This window comes from Marmota marmota, unplaced genomic scaffold (assembly GCF_001458135.2).
Source record: "Marmota marmota marmota unplaced genomic scaffold, marMar, whole genome shotgun sequence".
NCBI classification, from domain to species: domain Eukaryota; kingdom Metazoa; phylum Chordata; class Mammalia; order Rodentia; family Sciuridae; genus Marmota; species Marmota marmota.
Genome location: NW_025999942.1, coordinates 5,785,417 through 5,795,617, shown reverse-complemented (window position 1 = coordinate 5,795,617; position 10,201 = coordinate 5,785,417). Strand labels below are relative to the sequence as shown.

The window sequence follows — 10,201 nt, the reverse complement described above, 5'->3', positions numbered from 1 at the left end:
GAGGGTCGGCGGGGGCAAGACCTGGCGGAAGCGGGACTGGCCCGCGGTCCCCGATGGTCGGTGTTTGCGGGCGCCACTTTCTTGCAAACCTAGGTGAGCGCTCTAGGGCGCCGGAGTGGGCCAGCCACCCCTGCCGGATGGCCCTGAGCCCGCCCTGCGTGGGAAACCGCCGCGGCGGTGGGAAGGCAGGGAAGGGGAAGTTTGTGTTAGGAGAGAAAGATTTGCAGCACTGTGGCATGAAGTCGGGTGGGGAGAGAAACCAGGGAGAGGCCGAGAAACAGGAAATGAGAGCAAAGGAGCAAATTCAAGCCAGGAAAAGCCGGGTTCTACATCTGTGTGGCACTGTGGCATTTTCCGAACACTTCTTAAGGCCCGGTGTGCGCTGTTACTGAAAACAAAAGGGAGGGGGTGCTCCCAGCGCATCCTCTGCCCCCTGCCACGTCTGGCATCTGGGGCGAACTGGCAAGGTGGTCCAGCCCAGAGTCCCGCGGCCGGTTTCTAGTCCTGACAAGATGAATCAGCGGGCCCCGTCTTATGAATAAAAGGTTTGAAAGGAGCAGTCTGACCTGGTCTTAGTGTTTCCAAGAAGAGCAAATGAGACAAGTGCGAAAGTGCCTGAAATTTGTGAAGCACTCCTCAGCGAAATAGCGGGAGCGGAAAGGCATGAGACTCCTAGACCCCAAAGGGTAATGGAACCTGGACAGGAGGTAGAGGTAGCCTGGGCGGGCTCTCTGTTAAGAGTAATGGTTCTGCAGACCCCACCCGCTGGTCTGATTCCAGACAGAGAGTAAATAGACCTTTCCGTCCTGCTGCAACCGGATAGAAATATCGAGAAAAGAGAAGTTTGGGGAAACAGTAGGATATCAACAGCTGCACGGTATTTGAAGGAAAATTTTCCCTCTGCTAGGATCACTGTGAAGTTACCCTCTAGGTGGGGCAGATAGAAGCTGGAAGTGAAGGAAGTGAGTTTCTAACTGTAAGGGTGGAAGGATGCTGTAAGAAATTATGTCATCGTGGCAGTTCTTGTACAACAGCTCTTTCCCAGCTGAGTGGAGAACAGACCATAAATATATAGCAAGTGATTGCGCACGTGGAAAAGCAAACTGCACATTCCCTTCCTAAGGCAACAGCCACCGGCGTGTTAATAAAAGGATGAGGGGATAGAAAACAAACTACAAGTATCCATTCCAGAGGGATAAGGAAATTCAGGGCAGGTCAAGGTTAATATCTAGAGTCTCAATAGGGTATGTGGTTAAAAGAAAGAACTTAATCAAGTGTTAGAAAAAACGTCCTAGCAGCTTTTTAAAAATATTGTTGACATATAAGAAGGAATTAGAAATGTTAAGGAAACTCCCCAAATATAAAAAGGGAAAAGAAAAATGCAGGTTTAGAAGGGAGACTCTCTTCATTGTGTAAACTGGACATGGGTGTGGAAGAACAAAAACAATGAAAGAATCTTAAAAGCATGCTTATTATTGAGAGTGAGATCACTAAAGTGTTGTGCACAGGCATACATTTCCAGGGCAGTTCATGTAATTGTATATCTATAGAATTTAAGACGTGTAGAGGAGGGAAGGAAATAGGGAAATAGTGTTCAATCCTGGCAAAAATATGTGCTTTTTTTTTTTCTATTTAGACCTTTGTACTCTTTATTTCCATGTGTTTGCAGCGTTGTGCAAAATTAGAAAAAGTAAAGATGGCAAAATTATTTTACCAAGGATATATAATTCTGACTATGTAAAAGAACATATGGAGAGAAATTTGAATCTTAGAATTTCAGGTTTGAAAGTATCAAATATAGTCCTCTATATTTCAGTTTGTTTAAAAGGAAGATGATTTGGGTCAAGAGTGATGATCCATTTCCTTAGCTCTATATATTTAATTTACATAGTTTTTATTGTTAAAATAACCAAAAGAATGAATTAGTAAAATAAAGGTTGGTATCCTGGATTGGATTTCTTTTACCTAACACATGTCCAGAAAAAAGAACACATCCAAAACATTATATCCAACTCAACATAGACTTTAAACTAGAGATTTTAAATAACGTAAAAGCAAATGTTATTTAAACATTTTGTTAGAGGCTAACCATGGTGATATTCTGAAAAATTAGTGTCAGTGGTAGAAAAATATTTTACAGTGTTGGGAGTTGTGCCTGTATCACACCCTGATTCTGTAAGGTAAAGGCTCTTCAATGTCTATGTAGATTTGAAGTGTTTAAGCTTTTGGATTAGTGAGGGCAAAGATTGCATGAATGATTTAATACTAGTACAGTTCTGGATGGGGATGTGGGAAATTGGAGTCCATTTTCAGAAGGCTGTGTAGAAAGGGTGGAGTTAGAGAACTGGAACTATCATTTCGATAATTGGATATCATTCTTGCGCGGCTAGGAGGAACTGGATTGGAGGAGAGCCACGCAGAGCCAAGAGTGCCTCTAGCTGCCGTCTTGTAGATATGAACAAATGTTCACCAAGCATGTATTTTGTATTTTGTTGCATTGTACACTGCAACTAATAAGCCAAGGAATCGACATATATTAGGTGCGTGTACTGTTTCTAAAAAACACAAACTAAGAATGATAAATTATCAATATAGTTTAGTATTTGCTAATTTTACTACACTCTTTTGTTATGTATATGTAGGGAAGTCATAGGGATTATAAATTCAATTTGAGTAAAGTTTAAAACCATATATTTTATGATAAAGGGCCTTTAACTTAAGATGGCCAAAGCACTGATATTATATATTTGCTGTAAAGAGAATTATAAGAGTTTTATTTTTCTGATATTAAAAGTTACTTAATAAAGACTTGTTTCCATTAACTTGAAAAAAAAAAAAAAAGGGTGGAGTTAACTAGAAGTGAAAATAAAAGTGATTCCCAAAGCTCTAAATAAAAAATAGTCCTGATTTTTTTCTTAGGACCAAACATGCGTATGTACTGTTAGGTTTTCTGCGCCTGTTTCACATGTCATATTTTGGCAATCATGTGCAGCAAAGGGGGCTTTTTCTGTTCAAGTATGTGAAAGGCATGTAAAAGCCTTACTACAAATATTAACAGCTGATGATGTTATGTGATTACATGATAAACAACATGTTTTGATTTGGGTGAAGAGCTGTCTGAAAATTAGGAGGAAAAAAATGCTACTTTATAACTTTATTTTGTTGCAATCAATACAGTTTTTGGTTTTTCTACTTTAACTATCTTAAGATAGGTCCTCTTTTCCAAGTTCCACCAGTGACTTTCATTAAGACCTTTTCCAGCTTTATCACTATCATATCACCTCTCCCATCCCTCAACTCTGTACCTTGACTCCTCCTTCCCTTAAATCCATTCCACCTTCCCCAAGGCAAAAGCTTAATTATGACATACCTATATTTATAAACCAAAATTGGCACAAATTAGTTTCAATACAATATAATGGCACATAAGGATCCCATTTAGATTTTCATATCTTATACTTCTTTTCTAGCCAACTGGAAGCTTGCCATGCCCCGTCTACCCTTTACTCAATTAATGCCTTTACTCAATGATTCTCTCATCTGCTTCCTTGAAATCCTTCAAAATTGATTGTGTGACACCCCACCTACATATGGTCCTAGCTCATCCCCTCACCAAAAATAATCTCTCCCTTCTTAGAGCTTATTTTAGTGTCATGGGAAGAGAACCTCAGTCACTGTCTAGCTGATTTTTAAGATTTTTTTTCTGATTCTCAGAGTTTTCCACATAAATATTGCCCTCATATTGAAAGATTGACATTTATTAGATGCTTACCTGGGCCAGAATCAGCCCATGCAGCAATCCAATAAATGTTAATTTCTCATTTATTCCTAAAGCACTTACACCTTTCTACTTCCACTGTCACTGGCTCATTTAAGAACTGCACCTTAACCACCTAAATAGCTTTCCCTTTACCACTCATGCTGTTCTGCCCATAGTAGGTAGTTAATGAATGGGTGTTGAATCCATGAAGTAATCATAACACATAAAATTAGAATAACATACCTTAAAATATTATTTAGCAGAAAGCTTGGGTTTCTGTTTCATTGCACATATTATAAATAATAAAACTCAGAAATGTGTTGAAAAATAATTTTAAACATTAATTCTGGCCACATTCTTCAAGCAACTTTTAAGTTAGAAGATTTCACATAAAGGAATATATCAAATAGAGTATTTTTACTCAATGTCATTATTTCTTTCACATTTAATCATTTAAAAATTATCCAATCACATCTCTTCATTCTTATTAGAACTATATTTCACTATATTGTGTTAAATAAAAATTCAAGTTTTTAATTTCAGAAGGAAATTTCACAGCAAATGTGTTTTTAAATGACATTACACATTTTTAGTTTATAAACATTGGAGCTGCAAGGTAACAGCGATAATCTTCACTTTTAAATAAATTGAGGCATATGAGATTTGAACTCTAGCTATCCTTGCATTTTTAATTTTGCAAATGAAAACAGTATCCCTCATGGAAATAATTGTAGTTTACAAAATATCACTTTAATTCCATGTTATATATGAGACACTAACCTAGAGATTATAGTGATAAAAAGATGAGCTAAAACTAATGAATCACAATAATATGAATATCATACATATTATTATACATATATATTATACATACAATATCTGCTTGGAAACATTACGGAACATTTTATGAAAAAGGTTGCACTTGAAATGATCTTCAAAAGGTGGATATTTTTTCTAATAGAAATGGGGATGTGGCTCAAGCGGTAATGCGCTCGCCTGGCATGCGCGGGGCACCGGGTTCAATCCTCAGCACCACATAAAAATAAAATAAAGATGTGTCCACCAAAAACTAAAAAATAAATATTAAAAAATTCTCTCTCTCTCTCTCTTAAAAAAAAAAAAGAAATGCAGAATATATGTCAACTTCTGTTGAGGCTCACTACATAGCTTGAAACATAGAACATCTCCAGTATTTTCTAAGCCCCCACTGTGGTCATTTAGTTTCATTCCTCTTCTGTCCCTGCTAAGAGCCAAGTATATGATGCATGGCATTTTTGGTCGAAAGGTGACGCCAGCTAGCCATTGAGATGATATGATTATGTTAAGATTTGCATTCATATGGATATTGGACTCCTGCTGTTCACCTAGGCCGGCTGCGGGACTCCTGGAGAGTTCCCATTGGTTGGGGAAGTACAGTAGGAGGGAGTTCTGGGGGAGGAGCTCGCTCTGCAGTCCGGGAGGAGGCCGCGTGGGTGGAAAAAATCTTCCCCGGGCGGTACCGGACATTGGCGGCAGTTTCAAAAAATAAACTTTGTTCCTGCTTGAGTGGCTCGTGATTTTGTGCCCAGCCAGACTGCGGCATGTCCCTATAAGAACAACTACTTTCTGACCTAGATCTCATTATTTTATCACAATTTTTATTCACATGTTGATCATGCCTTCAAGTTTTCATAATCATTTTTCCTAATAACAGATCACATTATTCATTTAATTTACTACTTCTGCCACACTTGAATTTTCCCCGGATTTTTGCAGTTGTACATATAGTGAACACCTTAGCATCTCTCTTAAAAGAAAAAAGAGTTTGTTTCGCTCCTAAATTATGTTACTAAAATAGAGAATATGAATTCTTAACTGTTCTAGAAACATACTGCCCAATTATTATTTTTTAAAATATTTTTTAGATCGCTTCTCGGCCTTTTGGCTAAGATCAAGTGTAAAATATTTTTTAGTTGTTGATGTATCTTTTTAAAATTTATTTATATGTGATGCTGAGACTCGAACCCAGTGCCTCACACATGCTAGGCAAGTGATCTACCACTGAGCTATAACCCCAGCCCAAATTATTTTTTAAAATTTTTTATCAGTTGACAATGACACTATCATATTTGAGAGTTTTATTTTCCCTGTGTTTTTACTATTGTTAGATGGTGCTTTTAAAAAAAACATCTTAAGCTCAGTAAACAGTGGCTTGAGCCGGGGATGTGACAAAGTGGCAGAGCACTTGCCTAGAATGTGCAAGGCCCTGGGTTCAATCTTCAGCCTCTGCCAAAAAATAAATAAAATAACATTTAAAAAGTTAAAGAGATTTTTAGAGTACTTGCCTCACAAGGATTAGGCCTAGGGCTCAATCCCCAGCACTGTGGGCAGGAAAATGGTTTGAGGTTATTCTTTGATGAATAAAGTTAGAACTCTCAGAATATAAACAAGGCATTGACAAGGAGGATGCTTGGTCCAAGTAGATGCACGGTTGCCATAGACTGGCTAAGAGATGGCAAGGGTTTGAAATCAAATGAATATAATAGAAAATAAAGGTTAGCCAGCTGTGAAAGAAGTTGCAAATTCGTAACCTAAGACTCAGCAACTCATTTAGGGGAGAGGGGTACAAGAGAAAGAAAATAAGAAATTGTCACATATTTCAAGTTTTAATCCAGAAGGATTAGTTGGGTTTTAGTTTTCAGGAATCTGGGAGTCATCTAAATAGATTATTGGTTCTACATAGTCCAAGCTGAGAGAGAGAAACTTGAAAATAAAAATAGGCAAGGAGGGAGGATGGTCATTGATTAGTATTGCTTTCATATGCAAACAACAGAAAACTTCTTGAATACCAGCCCAAGATATATATTTTTTGTTGACCCCTTGAAATGAAACAAATCCGAAGAGGGGAGCACTCTTTGTACCCACAAACTCCCGGCTCATTTTACTTTCCTTCTTCCCACTTAAAGTGTACACCCAACCCCATACACATACACACGCCTTCCATTGTAGGAAGCAGAAAAGAAAAAAGTTTAAGAGCGAAGACCAGGACTGTTCCTTTTAGAAAGCTTTCCAGAAGCCTCGCCCCTATCATCTGCTTACATTTCATTAGCCAGAACTGGGTCATAGGGCTTCACTGAGACCAGTCACAGGAAAGAGGACATGGAGGAGGGCCTCTTGGATGGAATTTGAGACAACCAACTGACAGCGCCTGCCGTTTTGCTATGTAATTTTACATCATGTTTTAGTCTTAAATTGGAAACCATTATATTACCAAAGCACTCTACCGAATTCATGCTAGCAGACAGCTAAAAATAGACAAACATTACAAGTTATTGCCACCATCATTTTAAGTACACTAATTCATAAATTGTATTAATAAGAGAGATTTTGTGACGTTGCTTAACATGTATTTTTCTGCCCAATGTGGCTAATCAATCATTAAAGTATACAAACCATAATGTAGTCAATTTTAAGCTAATCCATGTGTGATTTACCTTGGGCAAAATGTGAATCCCAGTTTCACTTCATCCAGCTACTAGTCTGATTATAATTCAGCTTTCCACTCCATCAATTTACATGTCTTTGAAAAATGAACATTCCTTTTGAAAAGCAAGTCACAATTAGAAAGGTAAGTCTGCATCTCCCAAAATATAAACTACATTTGCATTTCATATTCAGATGTTAGTGAGGCGGTGTGTATGAGCTGGTGTTTGAGTACCAGAAACCCTGAAACTGATTCCGAGTTTCATTGCTCCATGGTGTGACCTTACACTGCAGATTGCTCAGTTTTTATTGGTTTCAGTTACTCCCAGGTATTTCTCTAGAAGGATGTGAAGAGCTAATGAGGTCTTACATACCTTGCCCTACAAGACTGTAAGCTCTATGAGGCATGGCAAAAATTGTGTCTGACCACTTCTCAGTTATCCTTCCAGGGCCAAACTCACCAACCAAAAAACAAAAAGTCCTCAAAGTGTTTTGATGGGCAGTTGAAAGTAACTTCCAAAATGCCTAGCATATTGTAAGTGTCCTATAATTATTTTCCTTTTGTGCTAAAATTGTTAGTGTCTTTAATACAAATAACTTACTGTTGACTATTTAAATATACCTAAGTATAATCACCTACCAGAATAATTGAAGTGTTTCTCAAAACAAATATAATCTAAGGAACTATTTATGGGGTTTCCATACATCAGTTCTATAAAACACATAGAACCAATCAACTCGGCTAAGGATATAGTTTAGTGTAGAGCACTTGCCACGAGTGCACAAGGTCCTGGGTTCAAGTCCCAGCACAACACACACAAACACACAACACACACACACAAAGTTTATTAGATTTATAAAGATTATGATCTTACTGGATTTGCTGTGCATCTGTTTTAAGTGATCCAACTTCCAGGTTAGAGTGTGTGTGTGTGTGTGTGTGTGTGTGTGTATATACATATATTTATAGAATATATATTTATATACATTTAAATATGTATTTATAATTTAAAATAAATTATAAGCTTCTTTTCTTCTCTCCTGTCTTCTGATTCTTCTAGTTTTCCCCCTCTTGCTTTCTCTTCTCTTCCCTGTCTTCCCTTTCTGCCTTTCTGTCTTAAGATAGGGGACAAATTGTATGTAATTTGTCAATGAAGATCTCCCAGTTCTTTATTTTTATCAAGTTCACAGAATTCAAATACAGACCCATTCAGTTCTAGATAAAAATGGTCATGGCAAATAAAGGAAATGTAGAAGCAAACACAAACCTTCCTCCAGGCAACTTCAAACGCCACTCCTTTTTTAGACTAACATTTATTAACCATTTACTATGAGCCATAAACTGCTCAAAGCGTTTTGCATTTCACCTCTCAGGATGAGCTTGACCAAACTATTTTAAATTGCTAAACCCACCCGTTTTTTCTTCCTCTGTGTGGCTTTTATCACCATCTAATGTACTATTGGTGTTATTGTTCCATTCAATCTTGCACGCAAAGCCCTTGCACGAAAGAGCTCTACAAGGACAAAGAATTTTTCTACCACGTTCTCCATTGCAGCCCATCATGTGGAAGTGTACCTAGCACTAGTAGGCATTCAATATTTGTGAGTGACCAAATTCACATTGCATAGATAAGGAAACTGAAACATCTAATGCTTTCATATTGCTTTATCTTAAAAACTACAATTATAAATGTTTCATACAACTTGTGGTTAAGTGTAATGATACAAACCATTTCCCTATGTCACTTGTTGTCATGAAAGAGCTTGGTAACCTTAACAGACCCAACAGATGGTTATGGATCTCAGCACCTTAACTGTTTGTCACAAGATGATGACAAGAATAGATGTTTCTTCAGAAGTAAGAGTGAACCAGGTTGGTTCACCCCACATTGGATACCTTTAATCCCAGCTACTTGGGAGGCTAAGGTAGGAGGATCATGAGGGCAGCCTGGTCAACTTAACGAGTCCCCATCTAAAATAAATAAATAAACAAACAAACAAATCCAGGACAAGAACAGTCAAATGAATGCCATTAATCACCACTAGTGTATCTGCACATTTGTATATTATTTATATTTAAATAAACTAGCCAGTCATATTCAAATTAAACTGCTATATCATATTTTCATATTTCCTTTATGTCAGCACTACATATTTGTAGTCCATTGGGCATTTTTTAGTTTCAGTAAGTAAGCTGAGTAACATGGGGAATGTATGTGTGGCTGAATGCTGTCTATATTTTAACTCACTGAGAAAGAAAAATTAGAATCATAATATTTCATCTTCATATTATGTCTCATACTTTTATGCTTAAATATTAAGATGATAGGTTACAGGAAGAGTAAATAAATGCAACGGAGAAAGCCTATTGAGATATTTTAGAGCTGTTTTACTGAAATACTCTCTTGTTTACAATTTTCAACTCCACAAATCCTCATCCATTATTAAATATTTTTCTCACTGAATTAAACAGGGTGACTGTATTTTCTCAGGAGAAAACATCAGGTGAAACCCAAGGCTTCCTTTTAACATGTGTACATTTTGCTATTTTAATGAAATTCTATAACTATTCTATAACATTATACTACCTACCCTACCCCCACATTGGACAGAAAATATGCATTCTATTTATTATATATAGATAAAACAAATTCAAATACTACTTTTAATTTATTTCTGAAGTGAGAAGCAATCCTTTTCTATTACAATGAAAAAATAAACATTCTCTAGAATTTAATCACTGTCTATGAGGAAGTATTATGCTTGGTCCTATGCTGCTGACCACAGAGAGGTTATAATGAAGGAAACTAGACAAGTCAGGTTGCAGATGTGGCCATCGTATTGTTCAGTATGAAATGCTATACAGTCCTTCACCTCAAACTTTTTATTTTTTTCCAGTGAGAAAATATACTAATATATCATTTGTTCACTTAGGAAAATTACTCAATAAAAAATTTGGTTGACTAGTGTTCATTACAG

At 37.0% G+C, this 10,201-nt stretch overlaps 1 pseudogene; it reads left to right on the top strand.

The window, feature by feature from the left end:
- The first annotated feature begins 5,664 nt into the window (after positions 1–5,664).
- LOC125616328 lies at positions 5,665–5,769 on the top strand (annotated as a pseudogene).
- Positions 5,770–10,201: the final 4,432 nt, after the last annotated feature.